This window comes from Cnephaeus nilssonii (assembly GCF_951640355.1).
Source record: "Cnephaeus nilssonii genome assembly, chromosome: 12".
NCBI classification, from domain to species: Eukaryota; Metazoa; Chordata; class Mammalia; order Chiroptera; family Vespertilionidae; genus Cnephaeus; species Cnephaeus nilssonii.
In genome coordinates, this window is record NC_137083.1 from 32531682 (window position 1) to 32551720 (window position 20039).

The following is a 20039-nucleotide window of genomic DNA, read 5'->3' on the forward strand; positions in this document are numbered from 1 at the left end:
TCTGCCTGCTGCGTGCCCAGAGTAATTAAAAGGATGGGGAGCACAGAATGCAGTTTCCAGATGTTTTCTTCTCATGGTGTGTTCAGGATGCCTAAGGAAAGACGGTCAAAATGTGAAGTCAGGGTACTTCAAGCTAAACCAGTTCAATACAAATTCATAGCAATGTTTTAGGGGCAGGGAAAACAAAGCCACACAATATCCCATGCTCTTATGTGAGATGCAGACACATGCATGACTCTATGATATAATATGAAAAGGGCTTATCATAGTAGTGAAATCAGAGTGCTTTGGAAAAACAGGAGGAGGTGATTAATTTTGTAGGGGCCTTGTGAAAAAGATTAAAATAGTAGCAAAAGGGAGATATCATTTGGTTTGAGTATATTAAGCTAGAATTTAGACAGGAGGGGAAGAGGGGAAATCCAGAGTTAACCACACTTCTAGTTAAATACGATTTTCTGGCCAATAAGTTGACACATATATTAGAAAATTTAAAAATAGAGCTTTCTAAAAAATAAAAACAACAACGTATGAACCCACCATGTGCAAAACCCTAAGCAATGCTATGAGAGCAAAGGAGATATTCTGTCCTCACCATGAACTTGAAATTTCAATCCAGGGACAAAGGCGTTTATTAAAAAATAGAAAAATATAGAAAAGGCAACAAACACACCAACATGAGTGGCATAACTTTGAATGTAAAGCATTCAGAGCAAACGTTGCTAGAGATTGAAACAGTCTATAGAAACTTCACTTCTCCTGTATGCAAAGAGGGATATTATGGGGTTGGCTGGTTGACAGTCAAAACCAAGGTTATAGACATGGGGCAGCATGGGACACAGGAAAGAACCTTGGTCAGAGTTAGGCCACTTGAGTCCCTTCTAAGCCTGGCTCAGCCACCAGCCATCTGTAACTTAAAGTGACCCCTTGGGTTTCTGTGGCCCAAAGCCCTCTGCGGCCGAGGGGAGGCTGAATGAAGAGTCTCCTCCCCCTTTTCAGTCCTTCCATTGTTGCCATTGTCTGCTCACTACCCCCAAACCAGAACAGCCCTTGTCACTGCCAAGGGAGCTCGGGGCCCATACAAGCTGTGCTCTTAAATCAAACTGACAAAGGCAGGATCCCATGGTTGTTGTTGTCCCCCTACCCTCTCCCTGCCCGCCCCCCCCCCCCCCCCCAGCTCTACCCCAAGTCAGCTTTACTTTGGGACTAGTAAGTGCAAGGTATGTGACAATAGACCTAGCTCTAATCACAGAAGGATTCACAATGCAGTTAGCAAGGCCCAGGCTTGAGGACTCATCACTTGCACAGGCCCTTTCCATCTCCCCGAGGGCAGCCCAGCGATAAACACGGTCATAGGTTATTGCACAATTTGTAGGATTAAACTATTTCTGCATCATTTTTCTTAAAGTGGCTCCCACCTCCAGACCGTGTAAGTTCCAGGCTCCTGAAACTGTGGACCCACCCCTTGTCCCCCTATACTTCCAACTTTCCTGCTTCATGCCGAAGGTGTGTACAAATCTACAAAGGACACCTCCTAACACAGGAATAGGTGACGCACCTCTGCTGGCCCGGTGTGAGGTCAAGGGGAAGAAGACCTACATCTTGGTGTTGGTTTCATCTCGGTCTTTCCTGGGTGCCAGCCCCTTCATGGGGGGTTGACCTCTGTGGCTCACCCCCCTGCCTGCTCTTTCGAGGCCAGTGACCGTGGACCAGGATCTACCTACTGGGACACAGGTACTCTTGGTGAGGCTAAGAATATAAAGGGCAACCGCTGTCCTCTTTCTTCCTCAGGAGGTCCTTGGAGACTTTATGGTATAGAATGAGTCAGGCCGGAGCGCGGGCTCCGGATGTCAGAGGTTGTTGCTTTACAGAGTGGCTGGTCCTGAAAAACACCCCTCAGCGAGGCCGGAGCTCCATTGACTACGCGCTGCTGACAGCCTGCGTGCGGGCTGGGATCGGACTTCTGCAGCTGGGGAGGACCGGCGTGCGCGGAGGGAGGGGGGGGGGGGGCGAGGGCTGGGGGAGGAGATCGGAAGGGGAGAGGTAATCCCCGGCGATTGAGCATCCCCTTTTTAGAAAGACTGAGTCTCTCCCAGGACAGCTGCTGCGGTCACACCACAAACTTAAAAGCCGTCCTCCGGCTCGGAGCGTGCCTTTCCTCGCCACCCCAGCTTCCCCCAAGTCCCAGCTGGTGCCTGGCTCCAGGCCGGTGCGGGCGCGTTGCTCGGGGCCAGCAGCGCCCCCTGCCTCCCGGCGCGTCCTCTGCGGCCGCAGCCTCCGCGCTCCGCCAGGGCCGCCCGCGGCTCCGCGGCTCAGCCAGGGCAGCCCAGCCGCTCCGAGGAGCTCGCGCCGGGCCCGGGTCGCGCCTCCCACGCCCGCAGCCCGCATCCCTTCCCTCCGTCCCTGGAGGGACGTCCGCCGAAGAGAGAGGGCTAGAGGCGTTCGCAGCAGGTAAGGCGGGTTTGGGGTCACCTGCTACTCTAATGGGAGGGCTCGCCAGGGATCGCGGGGTTCAACAGGGGTGACTTTATTTGGGGGTGGCTGTGGGTCCGAAGTGAGGGTGCGGAGTGGCCAGGAGAGGAGGAACTGTCCTGGGACAGGAAAAGCGCTCGGAGCGGACTGGGAGCGGGTGCGCGGAGAACGGACGGACGGCGAGTCGGTGCGCTGTGCTCGCGGCGCGGCGCCGGGGACAGCGTGGCAGCGGGGCGCGTCCCGTCTCCCCCGCCGCCGGGGCCACAGCCTCCTCGCCCAGAGTTTGCATCGGCGGCGGCCAGCACCCGGCAAAGTTTTCCTCTCCAGATGCGCCCAGAAACTTCGCGCCTCCTCCCTGGCTCCCTCGCCCCCCTCCCAGGCCAGGAGCGCGTTGGAACGTGCCCGGTGGCTCCCACCGGCTGCAGGTTCTTTTGGAGACGCCTTGGTGGGGACCGTCTGGGGAGGACGGGACCGCGGGCGTCCGAGCCTCGCTCCCTCCTTTTCCCACTGGGCTGGGGGAGGGGGAGGGAGACCGGGGTGATTGTTTTTGTGGTGGTGCTTTGGGGGAGGGATGGGGATGCCTTTTCCCCTGCGTCTGAATCGCGATGCTCCGTCGGAAGGAAGCCTGCACCCTTCGGGACCCCGAGGGGGCTATTGGAGTCGGAGCCCAGCCACAAAGCTGGCTGTCTGGGAAATGGGGTTGCCGGGGAACGCACTTTTGCTGGAGCGCGACAGCCCTTGGGTAACCCTCGGCTGGGCTCGCTCTTGAAAGGTCCGGAGTTGACTCCGGCTGGGAATGTAACCCGGCGAACGATCCCCTCTCCTCCGGGTGTTTCCTCCCCGCCCGCCCCGAGGTGACGCGTTAGCGGGCTGCCCTGGCCGCGCCGGGGCCAGTTCCAACACTGGCCATTCGCCTTCCTTCTTGACTCCTGTTCAGCCTCGCGCGCTGAAGGCGCAGCTTGGGTCCCAGCGCGCGGAGGGGACCTGATAGGAGGAGGAGACGCCCAGCTCTTGCCGGTAGGCTGGAGTCTAGGGGACTGGACAGGAGCTGCACCCCAACAGCTGAGGCCACCAAGACCCCGAATCTCCTGTTACAGAGATCGGAGTTGAATGGGTGAACTTTTCGCCACTTAGGCCCATAAATAAAAGCAAGTGTCCCTAGGAGGACTCCTCTTTCTCCAGCAAACCCCTCCCATTTTTCTTAGCTACTCAGGGCTCTTTGCACAAGCAAGAAGAGAGCAGGAGTGGGGAGGGATTGAAAGTATCCAGTTTAGCTGGAAAGGGTTCTCCTCTTGAGTGTGTGTGTGTTTCAGGGGACTGTGGGGGAGGCAGAGAGGATGGGACCCTCCTGGGTCTGGTGCTGCTATTGTGTAACCTTGGCAACCGCCAGGACAAGAGCGGTCATAGCCTTCCGGGTTCCGCACGTGGAAAGAAAAATGTGAAGGGTGGGGAAGGGAGAGAGCCACATGTCATCACTCCAGTGATGCCTTGCTTCTCTCGTGGCTCCTAGGCCAGACAGCCAGGAGGATGAGTAGGAAGGGCAGGGTTTGGAAGGGAGCGGCCCCAGGAGGGAGTCGTTTTAACTGTGTCCAGCCTTGGAATCCTGGAGGCTCATCCCAGCAGCCAAAGCTGGCCAGAGGAGCCATCGCTGACAGACTGCAAGGTGATGGTCCAGGTCAGGGAGATGAGAAAAGACCTTGGTCCTTGGAAGAGAAAGGCCAGGAAATACCGGAAGGTGATGTGGGGAGAGATAAGAATAGGGTCAAGAGGTAACAGAGAGACAATAAAACCGTTCTGATCTGAACTGGCAACATTGCAAATGGAATTTGCCCATTTATGAAATGGAAAATTAGTGCAGAAGCAAAGGGACATTTATCAAACACATGGTATCCCAGGTGCTTTGTACATTATCACGATTATTACTACCACCAATACTACAGAAAATGTCATTTTTTTTAAAGATGAAAAGTAGAGACACAGGGTTAAAAATGGGTGGTGTCCCATTTTGGCTTTTTGACTCTTAAAGACTAATAATTCTCAAAAATGGTGTTGAAGGTTAGGGACTAGACAAAGCACCTATTCTCATTTTAGAAATAAGAATAATGAGAAATAAAGGTGTTAATTGATGTGTCCAAATATAAGCTGAGGGGCTGAGCTGAGTCTTGAATTGTTTAACTGGATGTGGGTCACCTTCAGGCATCTTTCCATAACCCCACTTAAAGGAAGAGCCTTTCTAAGGTCAGTTTGCCTCTGCATCTCTGTATTATAATTTATAAGGAAAGAACATTCAAGTAATGGAATCCATGGTTGAGAATGTGTAGAGGCCACATCAAGTCTACAGGCCGAGAATCATATGTACCTGATATTAATAATCTATATTTACCTAGATCTTATTGTAGCTTATGTGAATTAATAGTGGCTTTAATAATGTTAGCAAAGGATAAATTAAAATATATATATATATATATATATATATATATATATATATATATAGTCAAATAGTAATCCATGCCCCTGTTGAGAAAATTTCTGAGATTAATGAAATTTTCCTTAGTCTTCTTATTGCCTTCATGACCTGAATATCTAAAACCTTGCTTCATATTTCAGCACCACCGGTTCAACTTTGTTAAGAATCTGTTGCCAATTCACTTGGGAGGAGTGATGATTTGACTTCTGTTACCTTCCTGCTGACTTTCTGGGAGAGAGAGAGGTTAAGGGAAAATGTCCAGCAATGCAAAATGTTTTGGAATTATCAGAGAACTATAACCAACACAACAGAAACTAAAAGTAAAAGGTAGAGAAATAATTATGTGGCGTTCCTTTTGCCTTCTTACAGAATTGCCTTTGTAGTTACGTCTTAGTTGATGAATTTGCATTATGTTTGTGCATGGGAAAAATGTACAAAGAAAAACTGAAATTTTAATCTATTTCTTTTATGTGTGGGCAAGGGTGGAAGTGGGACTTATTTTTGGTAGCAGGGAAGGTCTAGAATATAAGCAGTTACAAAGGCAGAGGAAGTACATGCAGTGTTTACAGTGACAGGCTAACAAATCAACTACATGTTTAAACTTGAGTCATTGAGCTGAATTATTCTGAACACTAAAAAATATATTGTTTTGGGTTGGAGTTAAGTTAAGATAGGAAGTTTCCTGGTGCCTTTTCTTATTCTTCATAATATATTCTTATTCCATTACATGGACATTGGGTAACTATCAAAAGGTTATCACAGACCTTGAAGAGTCCCTGAAGATGGCTCTGGAACTGGCAGGTATTTCTGCAGCCTGGTGTTTGTGTACTGCTTAAACAAAATTACTGGGTTGTCACCTACATTTTTATGAAGCAGTTGGAATATTAACCCCATAGTCGCAAGGGAAAACATTCCGGTTGGTGCTGGTTGAATGAATATTAGTATATCTTCAGGTTGTTATAGCTTCATTATTTTGTGGGAAAAATGTGACTGAATTTTACTGTTCTGTGTGGGAATTATAATCTTTTGATGACACATGTTCCTTGGGAAGCATTCTTGCCAATTAATGAATGATTTATTTCATAAATAAGAGTAACCATAGCTCTATTTTGAAAAATTATTATTCTTTCCATAAGTACATGGAGTTATATAGATTACTCAAGTAAAATAACAAGTATTTCAACACTCAATAACATATTCCTTGAAAGAGAAAATAAATATTCACATTTGTAAAATAAACAGTAATAACCGTAATAATAATGATTGATCATGGGCAAAATTTGTTAATCACATTCTTTTTCACTTCATAAACTAGTTTAAAAAATACTACCTTACTCCACGAAACCTTGTCCCAAATCCCTTTTTATTTTTATATTTTCATTATGCCTGTCAAGCTAATATTCTAATTTTTCAATCTTTTTTTTTTTTTTACTCTTATTGCTGCTTATGATCTCTCATTAGATCATAAGAACTTTGAAGAAAGAAATTTGTCTTCTCTTTTTATATCTTCAGGTTATTACAGTGCTAAATATATTCTGGATACCTAACATATGTTGACATCTAGTAATATAAGCAGTTAATAGAATGCTTTTGAATCTATTGCCTATAGAAAATCAGATTAAAGACCTTTGGTGTTATATTTTACTTTCTCTGAGGTTTTAGGAAGGATGATTTTCTCTTATATCTGAGTTTTAACCTTTCACAGAGAAAAGTGGTATGATGCTGAGTATTTTTAACATTCTGTAAAATGTTATTTTATTTTTAATTTCTTGTATTTTTCAAGTACCTAATTGACAAATGAGAATCTGTATCATCAATGTCCATGTTTATTAACCTTAACTAAATAATACCTACTCAAATAATAATTAGAAGGAAGGATACAGCTAAAGCAAAATTCTTTATAAACTGAAACATGCTGATAAGCAATGGAACACCTTTTAAATTATTACAAAACTTAAGTAATAATGAGTTATACTTAAGTTATTAGACACATATAAAGACAAATTATTAAAAAAACTGATAGTTAAGTGCTATAAAAAGCTGGAATATATCATGAAGTGTACTGTTCATATTTAGATTTGAAATTATTTGATGACTTTCAGTCTATCTTCCTCAATATTTGACCCTTTATCTCTATGTTAATAATATTTAATAATTTCTAAAGTCATGAATCAGGATATCATTAACCAGCTTGCTAATCTTCCACTGGTAAATTTAGACAGTTTGTTCATTCTTTTGCAAAGTTCAGTAAACTATAAATACTACCCTTCCATAGAAATGTATAAAATAAACTGAGAATTAAGTGACCACAGTTTGTAGAATGGTCTTTGTCTTTCTGAATATGAATCTATCATCCCCTTAAAAATGTGGTATCTTCTGCTTCAGACATTAGGACTTACTTTATGTCCCTTGGTTTTTCAATAGGGCAGTTAACATAACTTCAACATGTTCAAACTGTTGTGTTAATAGTGTGTCCTCTTAGTGAGTTTTACTAGCAAATCACAGGAAAAATGGGATATTTGCTATATTTTTCTAATTAAATAGAATTAAGCATCATTAACTGGGACTACCACGACTGAGAACAAAATCAATCAAATAAGCAAAAAAGTCTAAATTGCTGATCATCTTAAGAGAAATACAGTACTATTGCTTTCTTGGAAAATAAGCAACGTGGTATCGGTATATAAAGATTACATTATTAATCTACCATCAGATAAATGTTCAATTTATTTTTCCTATATTAATTATTCACTTGACTAGGTTTTCTACTTAGCCAATATCTTACATATCTTAAACAGCTTTTAAGAGTTATGATGCCATATTTATTCCATAAATGAGCCTGTATGACCCATACCTAATAATAGGTACATTTATTATCACTGCCTAAAAACAATGTCCAGAAAAAAAAGTACCCTCCTAATTTGCTTAAATAGGCCAATGGAAGTCTTTTTTTCACATCTTATATTGAGAGCTGGGCCCATGCCTAATGATGTAATAATTTCAAATTATGTCTAAATAATCTAGTTTTACTTTGATGAATGTATACACAAGGTGTTAGGCTTTCACTCCTTCTTTTTGTGTTTTTTAATCTTTATTATAAAGATCAGTCCTTATAGGTGAAATTCAGGCATACTGGGATGTTGGTATTTGTTGGTGGTGCTTTTAGATAAATATTTTCTCTTCATATCTGAAGTGATTACTCTATGAAAGAAAGAAGTGTTTCCTAAGGTGAAAATGAATACTACTCATATTTGGAGGAACACTTTCAATCTTCAAATGTAACACTTCATTTCAAAGGTAAATATTTGGCATATTCAGAACTCTCAATTTACTTATAATATTAAATACTGGGTCAATAGAAGTTCATATTAATGTGATTTTTCTTATTGAAACAGGGTGTGCATTTTTAATAGATCTTTTGTTATTATAGTATTCATTTTCATTACAGATATAGTTTATGATCATCATTGAAAAACTAGAAAATGCTGATAAGCATAAAGTCTTTATTTTAAAAGTGAATTTTATATGTGACACTTTGTGCCTAGATCTTCATTTCTAATGCCAAACTAGGGATTCTTGGAGAAATGGCTGACTCTAGGACTGGGGTAGGAACTATACAAGGTGAGCCTGGATCATCTTGCAGTGCCAAAAAATTAATGTCCAGAAAACACACACACACCACCACCACCACCATGACCACCACCACCACCATCACCACATCCACACACGGATAGAGGTATGTCAGAGAGACATAGGAACCGACTGAAAGAACTCCCTGGCCAAAGCTGGAAGAATTTGAACAAAAAATAAAGTAGTACTGATTATGACCCAAAGTATAAAATAAATATTCATGAGCCCATGATAAGATAAATAAATGATTGAATATATTAATAAACGGGGAAGAAGAGACAAATCTCCCATGCAGTAGAATTTAAAGTAATATGTAACTACGCTGTCCTCAAGGGAGAGGAGCATAATGGCTACTTTGATGTATGAGATGAGCATGGTCACTTCTTCCAAAAAGTCCAGGAAAGCGGAGGAAAGAGTACTTTACAATGAACAAGCCTGGGAAGCACTATCTCAGCCAGATGGGCAAGGTCAACATCAACAGTTGTAAAGCATGCTGGTAGTATGTGCCCTTGTTATGATGGGATGAAAACAGCACTTTACCTCTGCAATCTTTCTCATAAAAACCCATAACCGGAATCACTAGAGAAAAGCATCAGACAAATGTCAATAGAGGGGCAGTCTACAATATACTTAACCATTATTCCTCAAACCTGTCAAGATCATCAAAACCAAGGAAAGTCTGAGGTACCACCAAAGGTAAGAGGAAGCCAAAGAAACACAACTAAAAGTAATGTGGTATCCTGGATGGAATCCATGGAAGGAAAAAGACCATTAGTTAAACACTAAGGAATCAGAACAAACTATGAACTATAGATAATAATGTATTAATATTGGCTCATGAGTGATAACAAATGTCCATAGTAATATAAGATCCCATATAATAAAAGTCTAATAGGCAAATTGTCCCCTCAACCGGGAGTTTGACCAGGAGTTCGACCAGGGGGCGGGTCTGGCCAGCCAACTGCCCACGGCCCCACCCCCCGCCTGGCCCTGCCCTGGCCGGCAGCGGTGGCAGGCTGCCAGAGGAAGGGAGGCCCCGGCCGGCAGCCCGCAGCCAGCAACTGCTAGGGACCCTCCCCATGCTGAATTTCGTGCACTGGGCCTCTAGTGTAAAAATAATAGGGGAAACTAGGTGTGGGTTTGGGGGAACTCTCTGTAATATTTTCTCAATGTTTTTATGATTCTAACACTGTTCTGAAAAAATAAAGTATATGTTTAAAAGTGAGATTGCAAAACATATTGATTAACCATGGTTAAACATTTTATAAAAGGGAATATTTCTCTGGTCAACAAGGTTAATGTCATTCAATTAAATGCTTACTTTATTCCCCTAGTTCAAGGTACTACTAGTCTGCCATTTTTATACTGTTAATGCAAAATATAATCATTATAAACTCATATTTTTAATGAACTATTCTCATAATTACTTATTTTTCTAAATAAAATGTATTATTTGGCCCCAGCCAGTGTGGCTCAGTTGGTTGAGCATCGTCCTGTGAATGAGAAGTCTCTGGTTCAATCCCCAGTGGGGGCACATGCCCTGGTTTGGGGCTGGATCCCTGGTTGGGGGCGTGTAGGAGGCAGCCAATTGATGTTTCTCATTGATGTTCCTCTCTCCCTCATCCTACCTCTCTCACTAACATATTTTAAAATATATTATTTGGATTACTAAAAATTTCCAGATCACCATTATTATAGGTTCTTGTGCAAAGAAAGCTATGTATTAGTCATGTCCTATAAATCAATATTCAATATTAAAAGAGAAGGCAAACTTTTTTTCCTACTTCTTTCTTTGCTATTTTATTGATATTGCCAAGATCTATCATCAGTGCCAGATGTCTTCAGGTATAGATGATGATTACGTTTCCAAAATTCTTGCCAAAATGGCTCCATGACTCTTTATTCTCTTTGAACCTCTAGGAATCTACTATGTTAAGTATGTTAAAGATTATTTCCTATGAAATATTATATGTATAATAAACATATAACTGCTACATTGAAAATTAAAAGTGTACCTATTTGTCCTCTATCTCCCCCAAAATTTCTAGAAGCTGAGATTAATGTATGTCCCAGCCAATGTAGGGTGGGTAGGAAGTAAGGGCCGCCATTTCCCTTTCTACCTATTATATATGTTTTCTCAAGGCTTTCACTCACTCTCCACAGACACTTGCTCTCTCGGTGTGTATACACATATGTATGTAAATCACATGCTATTCCTTCTCTTTCTTGTCTCAAATTGTTGCAACATTGTTTTAAAAATTTGTGGTTTACTCTCTTTTAGTAAGCTCTTCTTACAATTGGACCAAAAGTCTTGTAATTTTACTGTTTTTATCTAAGCTTTCATACATGTTGTCTTACTTTTTGTTACCTCCTATTTATAATTATTTAACAATTACCAGATTCTATACTCTACAGTTAATTATAGTTTCTGCTGAATTTGTGATTTACTGTGGCAATTGTTGAGAAATTTAGGCATGCTTTAAAAAAAATGTTGTTTGTTTTGTTTTTAGTTTGTATGAGTCATGGAATAAAACATTTCAAGGACTTGTTCGGGAAAAATTATGGAACCTGATCCCAGAATGTGTGACTAAATTACTTTTTTTTTTTTTTTTGGTGATATCCCACCAAATTTCCTGAAAAAATGAAAATGTCTGAAAAAGACTCTAATCAACAAGATTAATATGCTCTGGACTCTCACTGGAATCTTAGGTTCAGGATTTTCTTTTTGTTACACAAAATAATTTAACAACTTTTTTTTTTTGAATAAAGGAGATAGTGACTACAGTAACTTAACCTAATTAAAAAGAGGAATGAAAAAATAGAATATTCTGACCAAAAACTTTTAAAGTGTATACTTAGATTTTATAACAAAGATAGGTACCATTTACACTTTTGCCTTTTTTTACTTCCTCTTAATAAATTTTTAAGTACCAGTTTTCTTGTTTTATTTCCTATCAATATGTTTTTAGGTAATTGATGGCTAGTGAAATCATAATTATAACTAGAGGGCTATTTTAAAAAATGTCTTTGTTAATGAAAATCATCATCTCAAATTTTACCAATTTTGAGGTTTAACTTCCCACATTAGAGGACAAATTCTTTAAATAGTAGAGCAATTGTATACTTATTAATTTTATCCTTGACATATCTTCTCATTGAAAATTCATTCTTTTGGCCACATTAGCTCCTGTCTTATATTTTCATATAGTAACCTAATTAGTGTGTTAAAAATTGCTCCTGAGCAGGTTGGTAGAGGTGAAGTAGCCAGACTATTCTGTCTGCAAAGTATTTGCATGATGAAATGGTGGCAGATGAGTCATTTGTAATTTTATAATGGGAAGTTAATTCAAGTCAAGATAATCTTATCAACTTTTGAAGTTAAGACTTTTATCACCTGTGAAGCAGCTGTTCAAAAGCATTTCTACTGGATATACAGATGAGAGAATAACATTTCCCTCTGTTTGGCTTGATTCACATTTCATAGAGCCATGGGGATTGTTGTCTTAGACTACACTGAGATGAGGTTTGGCAGAGAATGTTCATTGTTCAGGTTTTAAAAAGGGCAAGTTTTTGGCAGCAATAACTTGCATGGAGAAGGAATGCTGTGCTTACACATGTGGGCTCAATAAACCCTTCAGAAAGCTCGGGCTAAGATCCTACGGAAGTCTCCCTCCACCTCCCCTGTCTCTGGATGTTGACTGTTGAGAACTCTTCTTTTGTGGTGTCACTATCGCATAGGCCTGTTCATATTCCGGAAATGATAGTTTTGATTCATCTTGCAAAAGTTATGAGTGCAGTGAGTAATCATTTCATATCCTGTGCACTTTCACTGGAGATGTATTTAAAATAACAATTGCATTCCGATCTGCTTTCTGCTGGTGTGTATCAGTCATACAGCCATCACCTGCATGACAGCCAACAATCACCCCTTTTATATCTTTGTCACTCGTGGTTAGTTCTAATCATCAGAAATAAACATTTAGAGGTTTCCCCTTTTCTTATACACACAGAGTTGAAAAGTGTTTTTGTAAGTCTGGTAAATTGCTCAAATCAAAGATAAAAGGACAAACCAGTGTCAACCACATGGGCCAACAATCTCTGTGTCTTTCTTCCTGGCACACTGGCTGTGCTGATTTCTCCTTTCATTTGGAATAATTTTGTCTTTCATTGCCACCACCTTTCCTGACCCCCAAATGATGCCCACTCTGCATGCCAACCTCACACATGTTCACTAAATCTTGCTTTGAAAAGTGCTTTTCACTCAAATTCTATCCACCTGTCCTTAATATCTTTTACAGTCCCTAATAACTGTTATTATTTTTCTTCTAGCATCACAAGACTTAAGGTTCTGAAATGGTTACCTCCACATCTTTCTCCATATTCTTATTGCATATGACACACTCTTGTAATAATTAATATGCATGTTCTAGTGCCTTAATTGAAATTAATCCATTCGGAGTCCATTGCCTCTGTTTTTTCCTCTTGTGACTATTTTGGATATGTTATTCATCACAGGTTTATTTCACACATATATTCCTCATCATAAAGGTTATTTCACACACATTCATATTATTCTTGATGCCCTTCTATCTCTAATTCCCTTTTTATCCTTTATTTTATTCAAGAGGTACTTACAGAGTGCTGCTATGTACTAGGCACTCAAAGTCTCTGATGAAATACAGATGAAAAAACATGGTTGCTATCCTGAAGTAGACAATTATAAAAGAATTCATTATCATCATTGCTCAAGTTAATCTCTTTGTGATATTAAATGTAAACACAAGGTCTTATTTATAACCTTGGTCTTTTCTCTCTCCAGCATTTCCTTTAATTATGTCATCTCTTTCCTAACTCTGCTTGTATGTATGTGGAGATGATGCCCAGAGTATTATCTCCAACCCCAACTTCTCTCTCAGGTCCCATTTATTTTATCAGAACATTATACCGGTGAATTAGACCTTATTGCTCAATACTCTATCAGTGGTTCCCAATGTGGGGCACACCCCCCCACAGGGGGGCAGTTTGATTTTTAAGGGGGACAATTCGAGAATGAGTTATTAACAGTGACTTTTTTGCATTTCTTATGGTTCCAGGGGCTTCATATACAGTATATACATATATATTATGACATATTTATGCATTTCAGTTCTCTATTATGTTTTGAAACTTTATTTGCTATTTTTTCATATCACTTCATATTATTTTTTTAAACAATTTCTTCCTCAGTACTTCAACTGTCCTTTCGTTCTTTTATTTTTTTCCCTTTCACGGATGCCGTGTTCTCTGGAAGCTTGTTTAGACCAAGTTAATGGCCTTTCAGGTTTCCTCCACATGGATAGAAGTTCACTTTTTGAATAATAAGGATTATATGGTATGGGGGGGGCATCAGGATTTTAGAGATGCTTTGGTGGGGCATGGCCAAAAATAGGTTGGGAACCACTGCTCTGTATGGAGGTCACTCTGGAAACTGAAAGTCTCAGAGTCTTATTCAATTTGTGTAACTTGAAACTGGGGCTTTAAAGTGCGGGAGGGAACATGGTGCAATGCTAAGACCATGTGAGCCGACAGCCAGCCCAGGTTCAGCTCCTGCCTCTGTCACCTCTTAGCTGTGTGATTCAGACAAATTACTTAACCTTTCTGCATGTTTCCCGTCAGATTACTGAGGGTTCATGCAAGTCCTAGCCTCACAGGATTACTGTGAGGAATACGTGGTTAATATAGGAAACTCAGACGCTGTATGGCACGTTATAGCATCTATGTATCATTTCTTTATCCTCACATAGATTATGCATATTGCACCTAGATCAGATTCTCATGCTATCTATGCACTGCTCTACGGCCTTCTGGCTTTTTATATGCTGAGTTCCGTTCACCTCATGCAGAGAACAGTCCTTTGGTGACCTCCCTCAAGTATATTCCTGGAGAAGAGAATGCCATTTTAGAATTGACCATGACCACCTCTTTCTTTTGCATACAAGTGTGTTTCAAGAGACATAATTTGGGAAACACTGCAACAGACCATGATATACAGGGATGTGAGGGAGAATCCAGGGTAAAGGAGCCCTTCATTGCTAGTTATCATAGAAGCAGTATCTAGTTATAGAGGATAAATATCAAGTAATACAATTCTTAGGAACCACATCTAAATTTCCAGCCTTATTTCTTGGCACCCCAAGGTTCTTTAGCTATCTACTACTGGATTTGCAACACTGCATGTGTCCTTGCTGAGGTGCCCCATCCCCAAATAAGCAGTACAGATTTGTTCAACAGCTTCCTCCACACACACTTATTTTTTTTAACCTGATGAATAGATATTTTTTTAACCCTTCACCATGGGCCTGCTGTCATTTTGATCCTCTTGTCTACAGCTTACTTCCACTGTTTGGACACTATCTTGTCCCTATAACTCTCCTAACCAGGTATTGTTCTTGACATCTCTCATTTCATGCTCTATTCTTTGGTTTCAGAAGACTCTGTTGTAATCCTCTTTACAAGAAAATCTAGAGAAACAAATGACCTAATTCACTGTCCACCACTTGAGGACATGGAGATACGCCCAGTGACTTGACTTTTTCTAGACAATTTACAAGTGCTGACCTTTTCCTACGGGAGCTCTTTAGCTGCTAAGAGAACCAAGATTCCTTACTCCCTAAATTTGGGACTTCAGGGGACCTTGCAGAAACTTTCACTACAGAACGTGTGGAATCAAGTTGGCTAAAGGAAGCGAAGCCTTCATCTGTCAAGGACATTTAAGAAGAGCACAGAGAGAAATGAGTAACTCCTGCTTCTAGGTGTGAGCAATCTAATATGCAAAGAGCATCTTTGTCCCTTGCCACCTCATCTGCTTGGCAGTTCTCTAGACTTTAACTAGCTAATAGAAGCAGCAAGTATGTTAATCAATGATATTTTCCAGAAATTGAACTTAAAGGTCATTTTAGCTTCTGAGCAAGTGGAAGTGAAACTGAATAATGTTCTAGTTATTTAACGGGAAAATACTTTACTAACGCCTTTCTTGGTATTGTTTCAGATTAGTCTATTCCCATAATTGTTACTTTTGCATATGACTATTCATCAATATACCTTATATTACTCATGATTTGTTATGTATATATCCTAAATTAATTATATACTTTATACCTATCTTATATTAATAAAATTTATATAAAACCCTATTTCTATTTTATAGATGGTGAAATGTGTTCAATAACATTTACTTGAAATATTTTCTAAATAATCAAAAAGCCTATCACTCCACAATATGCATTCTAGGAATATTAAATATTTTCTTACGGTTCATTTTGACTTTAGCTTATCTTCATTCAAAAGAATGTTAAGAATAAAAAAATACATTGTGAAAGTAGCAGACAATCTGTTAGTGTTCAGAAAATAATATTCCTAAAGTTCAATTTTACAATCTAAATACAGGGTGTCCCCAAAAAAATGTATACTTACCTTTTTTCTGATAGCTCAACTGATGTTTCTTTCTTTTCAGATTTAATCCACTGGAAGTAATAATTATTTAAATTGTGTATACATTTTTTGGGACACCCTATATGTTGAATTTGTGCATTCTCCAATACAGAATTTTGGAATTTTCTTCAACATGGTGTATTTTGTTAAAACTTTAACAGAACTAGTAAGGTTTTTGTTTGTTTCTTTGTTTTGTTTTATTCCAGCCTTAGATATAATCAGGGTGTAAGCCTGATAAACTGTTAGTCTCAGGATATCTATTTGGAAATACTTCTAATTAAGAAATAGTAATTAGTAAAATCATTTTTTATCTTCTTTGTCTCATAGACTCATGATATTTCAGAATTAAAAAATAAAAAAAAAAACACCTGAGAGGATGTCTGGTCCTATTGTTTTTTTATTTTACAGAGACAATTGTGGATGAAGTAATGTGAATTCTCTCTCTTTCTCTTTACCCCTCTCTGTTCTTCCTTTCTTGCCTCTCTATTTCCTTCCTTAAACATGAAAGAACATCTATATTCTAAGATGGGTGCTGACTGTTTGGAGAAGAATGGCCCCGCACTGAGTAATTCATAACCCCTGTTTATAAGACACTACTTGTAGTGTGTGTGGAGGCACACAACTGAATAAACACAAAGCTGAGATTATAATTGAAGTCTCTTTCCTCCTGGAAGGACAGACATCCTACTTCTTATTGCTGTAGGCCCCAACAAGAAAGATTCATTTGATGGGATCCCGGAGAAAGAATTTATCCGCTGGGATGAACTTGCCATGGTCAACGAAGGGCTCACATTTTATAAATAATAAGAGCCTAGCGGCCATTTCTGACAGGGGCTCCTTCTATATTCTGAATACCAGGAAGGGCCTCAGACTGAACTCTCAGCTTCCTGCACTGTGCCCTATTTGCTTATGCTGTCTGGGTCAAACACTACAGGCAAGTCCTGGTTTCCTCTTTCTACCAATGGACTGAGGCTTCCCCTGTCCAATGAGAACTGCACAATTTGGATATGTCATTTACATAAAACTGAACTAATTGATAATCTGCGTGGGGACTTTTGCTATTGCAATACAAGAGGGCCTCTCTTTTGAGTCCATGGAACACAGTTTACCTGAATTTGTGTCTCCCAGGCTGTGGTTCCTTTTTGTTCAAAGATGCTTTTTATTTTTTATTATAGTTGAAAATTAATTTTGGTTTACACTAATGTTGACAGGTTTTTTAGAAAATAAATCTAATGTGTCCTACTGGAATTGTTGAGTCAGACCCAGGTAAGGTGACAACTACTAGTGACATAATGATGACTATTTCTGAAAGACCAAATTAACTATTTGTATCAGATGACCAACATGACTATGGGGTGAGCAAGGCAAGTACAAGAAAGCAGGAGTGAAGCAAGAAAACAAAAGAGAGAGAATTCCTTTGTCTTTGGAGATTTTATTAATTTATTTCAGAGAGAACGGGAGAGGGAGAAACATCAATGATGAGAATCATTGATTGGCTGCCTCCTGCACACCCCACACTGGGAATGGAGCCCACAACCTGGGCATATGCCCTGACCAGGAATTAAACTATGACCTCCTGGTTCATAGGTCAATGCTCAACCACTGAGCCACCCCAGTTAGGCTTGGGGATTTTAACCAGGAGCATAACCAAGTAAGCCTTCAGGATTTTCTGCTCTTGCAGTGGCTCTGCCCCGCTAGACAATTGTCTTTGTTTCCAGGTCAGACTGACAGACAAGCACCTCACCTAGGTCACCAGGACTTCACTGAGCATGTACCCACCTTCTCTTTTCTCCCAGTGATCTGCAGGGAATGGCCCGGGATTCCCTGTGGGGAGTGTGACACTGTAGCTTCCTGGGGAGGCTGCCCAAATGGCCATGCTTATAATGTCTGGCTTCCCTTTGCTTTCTTCCTACTTTAATATTAGCTAGTTAGTTACTATGGTAACACTGGGGCAATAGAGGAAAATCCTATAGTCTTGAGTAAAATAGTTTTTATAATAATAGTAAATGACATGAAAGCACAAAAGGAATCAACTCTCTTCTCCCACTCATCCCTTGAAATTGCCTGTTTTCTAGTCTGTGTTCTCCATTATAATGTAAGCTTTATGAAGGCTGGAATATGTCTATCCTGATCACCATGCTATCACCCCTGCACTAATAGCTACATGGTAGATGATCAGTAATAACTATTAAATGAATGGGTGATTCCTAAATAAAATGAATGTGTCTGTGAAGAGTCCTTTGTGATACTCTCACTGGTTTAGGACATTCAGGAAGGTTCTTCCAATCTGGCAGCTGTGAAATCTTTGATTTGCTTTCTCTTTCTTATTTGAGTTTATCATCTGACTTAGGGTGTTATCTATTGATGTTAGGATGACTTTATCATTCAAGAAACCTAAACCAGAGAAAGACTGAAGGCAATTGCCCTCATGCGCATTCTGTAATTCATTTGTAAAGAGAGGCTTTTGGTAGTAACTCAGTTACTCAAAATAAATAATAATAAAACGAGATCATACTTAACCATTGATAAAAGTTGTTAAGATACATTTGCTGTTACTCATTCCTTGTACACTTCCTTCTGCATAGTTTTTGGAAAGAATGAAGCTCTCTTGGGATTGGTGCACAACACAACTGCACCTCTGCCCCCTCAAAAAGCTAAGTAATGGATAAATTATATGGGCAGAGATGGGTCCTTTTTCCACATTTTTTTAACAACTCTGGTTCAAAACGCTGTCAGGTCATTCAATTATAGTGTGGACTTCAATCCAAAATAAATATTCACATAAAAAATATTCATGTTAACAAGTATACAATGCGCTTTTCGTTTGTTGTTTATAGTTCTTTGTTTATAGAAGGTATAGACTCATCTAAAATGTTGCCACTTTCCATCCATCATCTGGGTGTGAACAAAAAGAGATAACAATGTCACTCATGCATTCTTGATGTGATCACTTCTATAACAGAAACCAAAAGAAACATTTCCCAATGTATTTATCATAATTCTACCAGGAAGCAGATGTGCACTCTCATTTTTATCTTACTCATGTATTTATTTATTGCATTACATCTTTCAATTGTGGTTATTTTCCTGCAGAGGGAAATTCCATCCTTCCTGGAATAATACTTTTTTATATGTTTTATATGTATTTTTTTAAACTGGTGAGTTGATGTAAAAATACACTCTTCCTTCTTATGTGTATTGGTCTTTTGATTCTATCTCTATATAGGTAGAGCTTAGGTGCTTATAACTCTTACTGAGGTTATTTCTGGGGTATCATAAAAACAAATCTAGTGAATTTTGGGGAGGAGAATCATATTCCTATTAAACTGTAAACAAATGGATCTCTGACAAGAGTATCAGATTAATAGAAAATTATATCATATAAAGGTGATATTTGTAATAACTCAACCCCCTGTAATTCTAGCTTTTTCATTATTTTTTTCCATCCTGCTGAAATGATTAATGTCTCTATCAGAACATCTCCACCCTTGACTTCCCTCCATATTTCTAGAGACTCCTGGATTCACATCTCCATGTATCCAGCCTAATAAAAATTTTTAGCCTATTATAACATTTCATATGCTGATGCTTTGATATAGTTGATATAGTTTCTTACACAATGATGCCTAATCTGGCTTGAGCTCTATTGTCTCCATGTGGATTTCTATTCACCTGTGTCTAATGAAATACCTGCTGGTTCACTAGCCAACCTTACTGGTGGATATTTCTTTAGGGCCAATTCATTTCTGATGGTTTCACAACACCATTCAGCCATCTTTTGACAAATTTGATAATTAATAATCATATTTGCCACACCTATATGCTGCCATTCAAACAATGGCATGATGCATTTCTTTGGCCATAGTCTGTTATACCATCTAGTACAAAACCTCTAACTCATGTTTCCTTATCTAACTTTATATCTTCCTGGCCTTGAAACACAAAATGTGTAAAATAAAACAGGGATTTAAAACATTTTATTTTCTTTACTGTGTTTCTTAAC

At 39.7% G+C, this 20039-nt stretch overlaps 1 protein-coding gene across 1 annotated transcript in view; it reads left to right on the forward strand.

The window, feature by feature from the left end:
• Positions 1-2168: 2168 nt before the first annotated feature.
• The window catches only part of SEMA3D (semaphorin 3D), a 187176-nt gene continuing 169305 nt past the window's right edge, over positions 2169-20039 (forward strand). Inside the window, exon 1 of the mRNA XM_079786686.1 lies at positions 2169-2448. The gene's annotated coding sequence lies outside the window, so the exon portion shown is untranslated. The remainder of the gene's footprint in view (positions 2449-20039) is intronic.